Source organism: Lepisosteus oculatus, chromosome 11 (genome assembly GCF_040954835.1).
Source record: "Lepisosteus oculatus isolate fLepOcu1 chromosome 11, fLepOcu1.hap2, whole genome shotgun sequence".
Taxonomy (NCBI): domain Eukaryota; kingdom Metazoa; phylum Chordata; class Actinopteri; order Semionotiformes; family Lepisosteidae; genus Lepisosteus; species Lepisosteus oculatus.
This window is the reverse complement of record NC_090706.1, coordinates 40,264,534-40,278,388: the sequence shown is the minus strand read 5'-3', so window position 1 is coordinate 40,278,388 and position 13,855 is coordinate 40,264,534. Positions and strand designations below refer to the sequence as shown.

The window sequence follows — 13,855 nt, the reverse complement described above, 5'->3', positions numbered from 1 at the left end:
TTGCGAAAGGGGCTTGAATTTCCCAAATTCGAGTCTGGCAATAGCAAGCGGTCTAGACAATTAGCACAGGGCTGCATACATGACTGGTACTTGACATGAATTATTTCCCTGAAGCTGTGCAAGGCAGTTGAGAAACCAAGCGAGTTGCAGATGTTATTGCCATGCATGCCCCTTTCCTGTTAGAAAAAGACTGAAATTAAAATCAGCTTTAAAAAAAGTGTGATTTGTTAATGTTACAAGTCTGAAAGGTGAGTATTTATTTTTATATATTTTTTATTTCTTATCAATAGAAAACTTGACTGATCACTGAAATATAAGAAAAGGGCTTTTACAGTTGAAGTCTTTTAATTTTGATGATGTTTCCATTGAATGAAGAACACAGCTTGTTCATTTAAAATCGCTGAGAGGTACCGTGAATACTTGTACAAGATGTTCCATCTACAATGTGAACTGCCAACTCGGCTACAGTCCACCATCCCAAACCAGGCAATATAATAGTTCTATATCAAATACTATATCTATATCAGATCAAATGTTCACACAGCACAATCCAGATCTCTCCCCATTGATATGGTCTTTTTATCACGACTTGTCACATGGAGACACAGATTTGAGGTTAATTAAAATCACGTGTGTATGTTGACTGCGGTGTTCGAGTTTGCAAAAGGGCAGAAGATTCATAAAGGTTTTCACTGCTTTCGTGGTCCTGCATGGAAAGTTCCTTCGCTGTAACAGATTCCCAGAGTTGTGTAATGTTTTGCTCACAGTGAACCTTGGGGCCTTGACACCCCAGGTCTCAGGGCTCTGGCAGTGTGCCATCAGTAATGAGGGTGGAGACTGACGCTCCCGAAAGCACGGGGACTGGGGGAGATCTGAGAGCCCTGACAGCATCTGAGGCTGCAAGACGATCTGCTCTCCCTGGGCCCCTCAACTCGGGCTTCTCGAGGAGGAGTCTTTGGCAGCCACAGATCAGAACGTGTGTCTGCCTTTACACCGAGGCCAAACGCTGACGCAATGCAGGGCCAATCTGGTGTGACCTGTCAAAGGTCACGAATCGTGCAAATGGCACTTCCACTGCTCATTCTGCCGGGGAGCTTGGCATGTGTTTTCCTTCCATTTCGTAGTGACATCATTTCCTGTAGTACACGCCATTCAAAGCAAACCAAAGTCTGCGCCGAGATTCTTCTGAGACCATGAAAGGACCTCAACTCCAAAGTACTTTCTTATACACGATGCGGGTGTTGGTACGCTGTCGTATTTTCTGAGTGATAGCGGTGGATTCAGGGTTTCTTTTTGCATTTGTACTCCATGCTTTTACAAAGACAAGGTCTGGTACTGGTGATTTCACATCTGCCTTCCCTGCAGGCTTCAAAAATGTGAAGACAGTCTCTTGTCTTGCAAGTGATCCATTCGCAATCAGATGGCAGGAGGTGTGGAAGGCAGAGCAATTTCCTGATCCCTCAACTCCGCTACTGCTTAGGCTAGGGAACTGGTTTTACAAGATAGTAATCTGCCAGGGGGACACCACTTCCCCCAAGATTATTTTCTTGGAATTAAATCTCAGTATATAGTATGATGATTGCTTTTTCACCAAAATACATTTGCGCTAGAAAATAAGTTCCGCCAGTGTAACTCTGCTGTAATAATTCTAATAATTAGGGCTCAATGGAAGCATGAGATTCTTTCTCTGTGGGTTTAACTTCTTAGTTGGAAATACGTTGCACTTGTGCCTGTGAATATTTCAAAATCAAGTGCTAGGATCTGTACAGTCTTCATACAGTATATGCAGTTCCTGACACATTTTGTTGCTTTAAAGCTGTTGGTCATGACTCTTTGGAGAAATTAATATCTGTTATATACACAATCTATTCCACATTAAATCTATTCTATTTAAAGCAAAAAGGAAACAAGAAGTAAATAGTACATTGAAAAGTCATAGTGGTATTTGAGCCCCCTGCTGTGGCAAATTTAAATTAGTTAAGGTACACAAAATTACCTTAACAACCTTATGTACTGTAATTAGTTGCATGGCCGCTGTCTGTGTGCCATAACTGTGATTCTTATGATTTCAGAGGTCTGTCAGTCAGGTAGTGAATGTCAAGCAAAGATTCAAACACAGAGATGACGGTGTTTTCAAAACATGTGGGGGGGACAAAGCTGCAAAAAGGCAGAGATCAGGAGAAGGGTATACAAAACCACTTCATAGACCCTTAATATCTCTTTGTGCCTGGTGAGGTTGATCATGAAGAAGTATAAGGCACCCAGACTGCCTGGATCACTATTTCCCCCCAGACTGTGCAGCCAGGCCAGGGAGGAAGCTGGTGAGGATACAACTGTGAGGCCAGTGGCAACTTTGAAAGAGTTGCAGGGTGGAGAGGCTGAGAGGGGAGAAAGTGCCCACAAGTCAATGATATCCCAGTCATTCCAAAAAGGGGTGTGGAATTGAAAACAAGCCATCTCCAGTTCCTGTTGTTTTGTCTGCAACGAAGCACAAAGTAAATCAGAAAACACGTGGCACAAAGTTTCGTGGTCAGACGGGACAAAACTGGAACTTCTTCTAAATGCAAAGTTTTACATCTGATGCAAACCCAACATCACTCAGTCAACACCAACCCTATTGTCTACCATGGTGTTGGCAGCAGTCTGTTACAGTTCTGCTGCTCATCAGCAGGGACTCAGAGGCCTGCCAAGACTGACGAGAACATACTCTAGAACGTTACTGGTAGATCTTCGAGGAAAACCTGCTTCAGACCAAAAACTGTAGCATACCTTTAAGCAGGACAATTATCCAAAGCACAAGGCCACTGCTACACTGGAGTGGCTGAAGAGTATGAAAGTGAATGTCAAAGTCCTGATGTGAATCCTATTGGGAATCTGTAGGAAGACTTGAAAACCACTGTCCATAAGCGATTAACCCGAGGGAGCGAGAGCAGATCGTAAATGAAGAATGTGCAGAATTGGTAGAGATCCAAAAAGAACTGTAGCTGTAATTACCACCAGAGGAGCTTCCATCAAATATTGAGTTGAGTTTCTTTAGATTTTGCTGACATTTACTGTGACTTATGTTACCCTTAGAAGTAGTTTGAGCATTCAACCTCTGAATACATTTTAAAAATCATTTTGTAATTTCACAATACGGTACGCCTTAGCAAGACGTCTGAATGCTTATTTAAGGCACTGTACATAGCCCTTGGTCTAATGGTTAATGAAGAACTAAAAACATGGAACATATACACTTATTTAATGTAGCCCATAGCATTATTTTTTTATTTAAACACGTTACCTTTCTAATTCAACAAAATATGCTGATGCATTAGTTTTGAGAGTCTAAAGATTACATTGTTCATTAAATTACTGGAGTGACTCCAAAAGTGCTTTGAGTTGATCTATGTATTTTCCTAGAAGAAACCGAGAAATTAATAAAATCACTATACAATCTATCAAGTGTACAAAATTATTAAATGCAGACATAAGGCAGTGTTAGTTCCTGTAATATGCACAGATCCTGCTGAAAAAAATAATGCACATCATGTTTCATGATGTTTCATGATCTTTCGCATGATGTCACTCAAGACCATTGAAACCCTCATAATTACAAACCTGCCAATTTTATAATTATGCCCAAGATCTTTTATTGTAATCAGAAAATGCAAAAGGGGATTTGTTATTTCTGTAAATACTGGGGGAAATTACTTTTGATAATCAAGAAATTACTCATGTATTGGATTACTTCTGAAGCTTTCCCTGCAGTGCATTGCTAAATCTAATATTAATCATTGACTCGCTATTGATAGACTTAGATGAACACTTTCAAATAAGCCTTCCTAACCAGGTGTTATTGGTCCCTTTGAGACAGATGACATCTCTTAAATGTGCTTTTGCTGTAAATGTCTGAGATTTTGCTATTGTCGCTTATGTCTTAACAGTCTGACTACCTTTATAACTGGAATCAAGCACTAATAAGACATTGTGGGTTTTCTTTTTTGACTTTTGATATTCCCAAAGAGTGAAAGTAGCCCAAGCAGCTTTGGAAAGTGGCTTAATCTGTTTTCCTCCCTGTATAGCACCTATTCCAGAAACCAAAACAATCATGTGGCGATTGCCATAGGTTCAACCAAAACAAAGTTACAAATTACAAAGTTGCAAATGAAGTTAATTTAAAAACAGATTCTTGCAGCAATTAGGGAATTGTACTAATGAGCAGGTAAAAACCCAGCAACTTGTCTTTTTCTTTAAATTTTGATGAAAATAATTCAGAGCAGTGATCTGCAAAAGCTCTAAGTCGCTTTGGATAAGTGCGCCGGCTAAGATGATGCTGAAGATGATGATGATGATGATGATGATGATGATGATTTCTATACCATCGGATATTGAACCCCAGCTGTGCTATTCATCATGGCTGACAGTTGACACCCAGGGCACACACTGCTTCGGCGTGCTCATGGGCCAGAGTTGCTCCTCAGACTCACCTAGGGGCAAAGAGGAAGCACCTTCCACAGGCAGTGAGCACCACCTTCCACAGGCAGCACAAGGTCACCTCCTGGAGAATCTCGGTCAGAGTGAGATAATGATACTGCCCAGTTTTAAACCACTAATGTCTGGAGTTGCTGAAATTAATATCCACTACATAGGGTCACTCAGGTTCTTTAGTTATAACACTCATAGCAGCTGAATTGCACCATAACTTTTTATATTTAATATCATAATATTTTGCAGATTACTTTATTCAAAGCTACTATCATTGGCACCCATTTATCCAGACTGGGTATTTTACTGGTTCAAGGGGTGAAGTACTGTACCTCACTCAGCAGCAGTGTCTCGCCTGGGATTTCAACCCACAGCCTTCCAGCTCCACGAGCAGATCCCAGCCCGCTGATCCACACTGCTGCCAGGGCACGATTCTGCTTCTGTGCCCTTTCATTGCTGAAAGGGTTCGTTAACACTAAGCAGCAAAAATTACTAATTTCAATTACTTCATCTAATTTTAATAATTTATAATTCAAGAAAATGCATTGAGCATTTTATCATTAGGATCTGAAAAAGAGAAAATGGGTAAAGCAAACAGAAAGGCAGTGTGAATGGTGTGCAGTGAGGACAAAGGGCTTTTGTCTTTGCTATGATTTCATGCTGCTTCATTAACTACAGAATGGAACAGTTCCAGGTTAGGTTTCTCCTGCTGAAACATTTCACGTGGGAAGTGCTTGTTACACATTATGCCACAACACACGGAGTAGAAAAGGTCTTGGAGTTTTGTTTTTGTGTTTTTGTCAGATAATAAGTGTGACACACGCAGTGGTCTGGCGTGAAGCATAATGCCTATATTCAGTTCGAAACTATTTCAGAATTGGCATCCTCTGGGCAATCTATTACAGAGGAAATTACATTGGAGAAAAAAATTATTACCGATTTCCAAGTCAAGAAGCTACAGCTTCTGGAAGTTCTGTTAGCTAAAGATCTCCAACAATTAGACCACAGGACTTGTCAAGGGTAAACATATTTTAAAATCTCTCTAAAAAATCCCAATGGACCCAACTCTTTGAAAACTCTTTTAAAGCTGTGACTCAACTATATATATATATAAAGGATACAATAGGGTGTATTTGACAAAAGCAACATGCCCTGAAACAGAAAGGAGAAGCATTTATTGACTGTGTGAAGATGGATTTAAAATCACTCCAAATTCAAGGTTCAGATATGCAAAAAAAAATTGCATATACTGGATTTGCATAAGATTCTGTCTAAGCCAGACAAATTCAATATTTGTCAATCAAAACGGTGACATATGACACATTCTGTGCAGCCTACTGTATAAAATCTCCACATACTCAATTTTCTTTGCCTCCATTTGAATGTAATCCAAGATGTCCTGTTGAGTTCATACTGAATGCATATGACAGCGACATGAATACAGGTTGTATTCCACACCGATTCATTTTCATTTAGGCAGTGCAATGTCTATATATATATACAGTATAACATGCACTTATTATAAAGGTTCACTGAGAAAAAGTCCATTTTAAAGTCATTTGTGTCCATCTGTGCATGGAGCTCATACAGCAAAACTCTCGTGGGTATCTAACACTTTAATTTTTTAATATTAGTATTTTGTCTGTTTCGCGGGAAGGTAGCACTGACTGCACAGGGGATTGAATTGATTCATTAGTAATTACAACATCAAGCTCCTTGATAAAAAAAAATGATTTTTGTATGATTCTGAGTTGGCAGCAGATCCAGGATCCATACAGCAAGCATTGTAGCCCATTCCTCTGACTTCACAGGCAGGGAAATGTTAAGCAGTTTGTGTGGCTGTGCTGATGGCTGGCTTTAATTTTCACTCACAGATTCACGGCATTTTAACTCCATTACATCACAGTGGGCACTGAGCAGTGTGTTCCTGGGCGTCTGTCATTCTGCTTGACTGTTTATGTGGAAATACATATTTACAGGGGAAAGGAAGAAATGGAGCCTGATTTTGATTCGGTGCAGGCCTATTCACGCAGAAAGGTCAGCGACAAACCTTTACCAGATGTTGCATTCTGAACCAGCGTTTAGAAAGCAGGAAATAGAATCAGATTACAAGATTTGCTTAGCCTTTGGAACTGTTTGAATTTTGGAAGCATTTGAATAAATCTGCAACCATTTGAGAAATAGGTCCCTACTTTGAAACAATTTGATATGCTTTCATTGAAGGAATTCTTTTTAAGTGAGCCTGAACATTCTGAAGTTTCATTTCCTTGAAATATTCTAAATGATTTGCCAGTTTCAGCAACTGCAATTCGAAAACAATTCATTTTTTATTGGTTGGTAAAATGTCTTTTTCGGATCATACTTTCTCAAACCCATTTCTAGAATATTAAGGTAAAATATTAAATCTTTAAACTCTTTAATATTGTATGTAACACCGTGTAGCTGAAACAGAATAAAACTAAGGTACTAATTTATTAACCATAATAAACATTTAATGTGTTTTTTATTCTGCCTGTCTTCATTACTTAAACTTAAGATCATGGTGCCAGTAACTCCAGTGGTATCTGTGAATGACCTTGTTTCAGAAACAGGTTGCCATTCTGTTTTGTCAAGAAGATGGTAAGATGAGTGTCAGAACAGCCCCCCCAAATAAAAATGTTTAGCCAATTAAGTAATTTCCTTTTGAAATCAAATTAAATCTCTTTTGATCTTTTAACGTCCTTCGAAAATGATCTTGCAGGAATGGCTTCTATCCAAGGCCTTCCAAGCCCTTAGGATTTAACCAGAATTAAACATTTATATCTTTTTTACAACAGTTTCTTACAGGGTTTGTATAGATATATTATCACAATAACATCATGGTTGTAGATGAGATGAAGTGGCATTTATTTAATTATTTTTGTAATTAAAATGAGGAGACTTTTTCAACAGGACCCAGCGATTCTCATATTGTTCTCAATTCAAGAGGTGGTACAATTGTACATCCTAGGTGACCCCAAAGTCTAAAATCTGCTCAGAAGAGAAAATCTGGGGACCCACGAGGGCTCTGTGGCCTGAGGTAACTGGTATTAGTCTCCAGGGGGTACATTGATACCCTTTTAATTTGTCTTGCACTGGTAAGAGACAAGTTGATCAAATGAGTGATGCTTTAAATACAAAGAGCACCTTGATGAGACAAGACTCTTCCCCAAAATTCTCACAGACATCATCTGACCCAGGAAATATAAGGTCATTGGTCCTTTGTCAAGAAACAGAGTGTTCAGTAATATCTGTCTATCTGATTGATACCTTATATTTTAATTTATCTTATATTGATACCATATATTTTTTAATTGAAAATTAATTATTACTCCTGTTTGTAATATTAAGATTTATAACTTTCTCTGAAACTACAAAAATGCCTGTCAGACTCTCTCTGTCCTGTCCACTTAGTTTCCATAAGTCAAGGAAAAAAAGAAATGCATTCTATATAAATTATTTCTAAATAATAACGTGCTTGTGCAATGCTGTAAACAAGGCAAATAGCTTATTATTATAGATATGTGCAGCAAATTTACACCCAGCCCTTTAAATAAAACACATTTGAAGGTCGGCATCGTTTGCTGCAGACATTTAAATTCTCACAGCCATATATAATCTATCCCTGCCAAGCAGGGTCCATTAAACCAATTGGAGTGGAAATTTACAATCTCCACTTTTACTACACACTGTACTTGACCACATGTCACCTGTGCTTACTTTGTGACTGATTGGCCTGGCATGATTCCAGCACTATTCTGAAATATAATTCTGACTGAAGAATATACATTGTCAGACACCGTGAACTTTTAATATCCTTAAAATGCTGGTTTCTATGTAAAATTGGATTTACAATAAGTTGAAGAAAAAATATAAGTGCACTATTTATCTCTTTGAAAAAACCTGAGTGTGTGTGCCAAGTATGCATAGGACGAAGAAGGACTGACTTGGCCTCTAAGCCATTAAAATATTGAAAAGGTGTTCTGGAATAAAATGAAGGGCATTCTCTGAGCTTTTGAGCATTTTTTCTGGCTGACAAAAATAATCTTTTTTAACATTTGCATATAGTTTTTTTAGATTTATTTTTTCTTTCAGTTCTTAAGATGTTCTGACAGCATGTTGGATTAGGCAAGGCTTTATCAAAGAAGGGGTCTTTTTTCAGTCGCTAAGGTTTTACTTCTTTAGCACATTTTATTTTCAGGACTTCCAGTATCATCATTGTAATAATACGGATCAGCTGTGCTTTGGTGGTTATCTTTACTGCCTTACAGCTCCAGTGTCCTGTGCTTTATTGTCCTCCCTAAGTTTGTGTGAGTTTCCTCCCACTGCCCACAGGCAAGCTCTGCGTTGTCCGTGTGTGTAAACACTGGGATGGACTGGCATCCCTGGGATAATCACCAGATTGCCATGATCCTCACCAGAAATATGTCACATTTCCATAATGTCTGGATCCTTATCATTTTAAAGGATCCCCAAACCCGTTTACAAACTGCACTCCCCTCTGAAGGGCATCTCACCCTGAAGTAACCTTCTGCGCAGCGGATCAGGTCGAGAAGTGGGCAATTTTGGCAGACAAGAAATGTAAGGAGGGTAGATGGAGAAAAATGGGATGGAATTTAGGATTGGCTCCCGTTCACTTTCTCATACCTCTTCTATCTTTGGACCACAATCTAGTCAGTATATCTGTTCCATTGATCACCCAAAAGATGTGCCCATCGCTGCCACTGGGCTTTAAGAATGTCAAATTCAGACAGAACAATCCCCCCTACAAGTCTGCCCGCTCCACTTCCAGAGCATCCTCTAAAGTACCGGTCCAGTATCAATTAGCTTTGGAAATCCAGCAAGGTTAGACCTCAGAGTGATAAATACAATGACACGAGGAAGGTCCTCCTCTTCATCTGTACAGTGCTCAAATCTGAAGGCGTGATCTTGAGCTCCCAGATTTCCGGCTGCTAGCTTGAGTATTAACGTTGCATGAGTTTTACAGCACCTTCATTGAGAGGACCGAAGAACACAGCGCTGCACTATCTCTGTTGTTAACATAAGTGTGACCTACAATCAGACAGGGAGTCACTAGGGTTAATTAAAATTGAATGCTGTATAAGATTGTAGGAATGTGCTTATGATTATACTGAATGGTTGAAAGTTACCATTGAAGATTTTTTATGCCTGCCTATTTATACATAAATATGCAAACTTTTGTAATTTCCACTTGGGAAACAGATGAAGAGTGAAATAAGAGTGGCCGCCTGTACTGACTTTGGTGTTAGTGCCGTAGCTGAGTGACCGAGTGTGTTAATCAAGCAGCTTCTTCAATAATCCCAGTGAATTAGAAGGCAGTTGGGTAGTTTGTTCCAAACACGTAGCTATGTATTAATAGAAATGCTGCCCATTTTCTCTCTTGAGAATGATTACAAGGGACCTTTCCAAAACTGCATTTTTGAGCTCGAGGCAGCGGTTTGAATTAACCTTCTCAGTTACTTTCAGGGTATTAAATACTCGAATGACTTGATTTGAGTATTTAATACCCACTGAAGTATTCTGAAGTATTCTTTAATACCCACTGAAGTATTGAAAACCATTTCCTGAGGAGGCTGAGCTCTTTCAACCTTTAGCGCTTGACAAATCTTTCAGGCTGGTAATGTCCCTGGTTGCTTCTTTTTAGTCCCTTTCTGGTACATCGTTGTCTTTCCTGTAGAATAGAGTGCAGTCTTAAGGGTGCATGAAATAACACCAGTTAACAGCACCAGCTTTCTTTTTTCCTTTCAATTTAGAAATATATGCAGGACTTCACTAAGACTAGGGTTGTCACTTTCCCTTCTTGTCTTTTCTTTCATTTTCCTCTCCCAGCCTCATTCCCCCATATCTCTGCTCTCTTCCACACACCTGACGAGGCTCACCAGCCTGAGAGCTTGTGTTAAGGTGAAGTAGAAAAATGAACCCTTATGCGGGACCAGGGCTGGTGTATAAGGAAGAGGTATCAGTACTTATCCACATCGTAGATCCTTAAAACTAGTCTTGACAGGCGTAGGTCGAAAAACCAGAACATCAGAAGTAAGGCAGCGCAGGACTGAGGTGTACAGGAAGTGGAGCTCCTCTGGTGAACCAGTACTGAGCGTGATGAACAGGGGATTGAGTCCTTCTATAGCTGGGTGCCGACGTGAGCGATTGGGTAATTGGGCCATATGTCTGCTCGAGTGGGCATTGGTGAGGGATTGTGAAGGATTATGTGAAACCGTGACAGCTTGAGCTTCTCACTTGCTCAGCCTGCTCTGTATCTTGCTCCATCGTCTTTCCAGAATGCGTCTGACCACTACCACTGCCAAAGTGGAGATGTTACTCAATTGCGCCCTGTTGGGAAGCTTGATTGCAACCATGGAATTGTTTACATGGAATTGATGGTCTACACATCCAGAAACGTTATTTTCAACTGACATTGAGACAAGAACCACTTAGGTTTTGTCTTACAGTATTTGTTTAGGAATGAGGGGTTGAAGGTTTAGAAATAGTGATGAGACAACAGTATGGAAGACGTTGAGCTACTTTCAAATGCTAAAGACCTCCTGAGATGGACCTGTTTCCATCTCTGTTTTGTAGCAGAAGAGAAAGCGATTGTAGGGCAACATACACCATGATTTGGAAATGGGACTAATTAAGAATACTAAAGAAACCAGTCAGCATCTTCTGAAATGCTTGACACCCATGGATAAGGGGAGGCAAATTGTTCCTGCTTCTGTTCTGGCATGTAGGGATTGAACTAGTACTTGTAAACAACAGGAGCTCCAAAAAAATCAAAGACTGAATATCTGGCTCATGCAGAGCCAGATACACTCTTTCTCCAAAATGTGATGGGTATTAAAGTTCTTAAACTGGATCATCCCAATAAGCCACTGAATAATTAACACTAAACATGTATGATCGTAATTTTCCATTGGAAGATTTTAAATACTGGTTTAATCTTGAACGTTGTCTGGTCTGTATCTAAAACCAAAGCCAGCAAACAATGAAGAGCATTTGGGTCCTGTTGCAGCTTCTCCATTTCTATCAAATACTCTGCCCCGTGCCCAAACTATTATACCCTAAAAGGCAAGACTATGTCTTAGTGTAAGATATACACTTCTCACTTGGATTCTAAGCAGCTAAAGTGTTTGAAACAGTTTATGAAATGTAGGCTAAACTTCCGCTTACAGCAGACATCAACGCAGTGTTATGGCTCTCAGTGACAGTGACTTACACCAGATTTTCCAGAGTCTGTGAAGTCCAGACGGGCTTAATCTTTAAGCCCTGGAAATCTGGCAGCAGGTAAGAAGACAAGAAAGAGGACAATTCTCAGATCCTGGCATTGAATTTGAGAAGCATAAACCATCCGATAATGGAGCAACTCTTGCCTTTCGTTTGATGTTCTTCTTTCTTATTGTGTCCAAAAAGCTCTGTCTAAATACAAGGCAAACATTTGTTTTTTATTAATTCAGCAATTTTTTTTAATTCAATTAGAATTCAGAACACAGAGTTTATTTGATTAGCAACCTGCTGAAAGCCATCCAGAAGATAAACGCTTTGGATCTTCTCACAGCAACATTAACATATCCATCTACTTGTGGCGCAGCCCAGTCTCTTAGCGCAGAACAATTAAGGAGACAAAGATCAAAGTCAGAATGCAAGTGAACCACTTGACCCCCACCTCCTTTCCGGGTTTGGGGAGTCCATGTCCGTCATGTACACAATAAAGAGACTCAGAAAACCAAAAGCTGTTGGAAGTGTTCTAAGAGGCAAACAAACAGAAGCTGTTTTATGTTTTCAGAATTTCAAAGCATAAAGATTGTCATCAGTAATCCCATCCTTACGGAGGTTATCCACCTTGAGAAAGTTGACAGGGAGATGTTAAATTGACACCACTAAAGGTGGGTGTTCGAAACAAAGATTGGACATTCTCTGGGGTCTTCCATTCTCCAACAGCCAACTGGCTGAATTCGCATGACAGACTGCATGCAGTGGGCTATACGGTGGTGAGCTCTGGAGCTTGACGGGCATCCGCCAAGCTTGTTGTGGCCTGCTGGTCTTCCAGGCAGTGCAAACTCACCTGTGTGATACCGGAGCTCACAGCGTGTCCAGTGAACACGTGAGTGTGTCAGAGGAGCTCGTCAACAGGTCCCCATTATCCCCATGAGGGTTGGTGGGGGGGGGGGGGGTGAGTTCATTAGCAATTGATTAGTACAAAGTAGATATCAAGCAGGAAAACACTTGCCAATTCCAAATTATAAGGGAAGAAAGGCATGACTTTCTGTTAATGTGCATTATAAGAGATTTTCAATATATTAAAAATTAATTCATTCTTAAATGTATCTAAAATATGTCATTGTACAGAAACATCCACATAGATAACTGAACACTGCTTTAAATGTTTCTAAAATGCAGCAGATGTTGAAGTCAAAATACAGTGTTGAAATGGGATGTTTTGAGTGCAGTGCCAACTGTATTTTGAATTATGACTTGTACAGAATTGCACTGATTTTGCAATACATGTTAAAAATGTTGTTTTTTTCCGTACATATCTTTGTAATTCTAATTAGAATGTCAGAACAGAATGCATTGAAGGACAGTAAATTCTGTGTTTGCATGTAAGAGCACAGGCTTCAATATGGGAAAAATTAAACAGCTCACGTCAGAACTTGTGCAATGACGAGGTAATAAACACATATACCCTTTGCAGTGTAGTATGTGCTTTTCCAGTAAGCATAATACATTAACCAGAAGTGATGATCTGTGGGCCAGCGATCGGTCCAGAGAAACATCGCTGAATTTACGATCTTTCTTTGTAACCCAAAGCTTTGAAACCCGAGTAGCGATTTAATAAATGGCTTGTTTACACATCAAGGGGAAAAATACAATAGGAGCCAACAAAAAAGCAAGCAGATGGATAAATTATGCCTGGCTTATGTCACTTTTTGTGCAAGGCCAAATGTTTATAGAACATCTGTAATTAACAATTGTTTTTGTAAAAGCCTCTAAGATAATGTTGATCTCAGATCATTGGAGGGACTGATCCTTTCAAGTTTGTTCGCCACTGTGGTATTCCTCAGCCAGGGAGCCTTCTGGCAGCTGAGTATGTGTCTCTCGCCCTGATTGGAATTTGAATCTTGGCCTTAAGTGAAGAACTCCACTCATCCCTTAAATAAGCAATGTCACTCGAGCAGAATTTCTGTACATGGGGCTTACTTCTCCGATCAGGGATGTTTAATGTAATGACTGTGATACAATTTCACATACTGCATCTTGCCATTGACCACTTCAAGACAGTTCTCTCAGTTGCTCATCGTTAACTGTCCTTATTTTATATTTTATTGATCAATTTTGTGACGCTTCTCTCATC

The 13,855-nt window shown here is 39.7% G+C and overlaps 1 protein-coding gene across 2 annotated transcripts in view; it reads left to right on the top strand.

Moving 5' to 3' along the window:
* LOC102690600 (rho GTPase-activating protein 7) overlaps positions 1-13,855 on the top strand; it is a 93,913-nt gene that overhangs the window by 39,362 nt on the left and 40,696 nt on the right. The window lies entirely within an intron of this gene.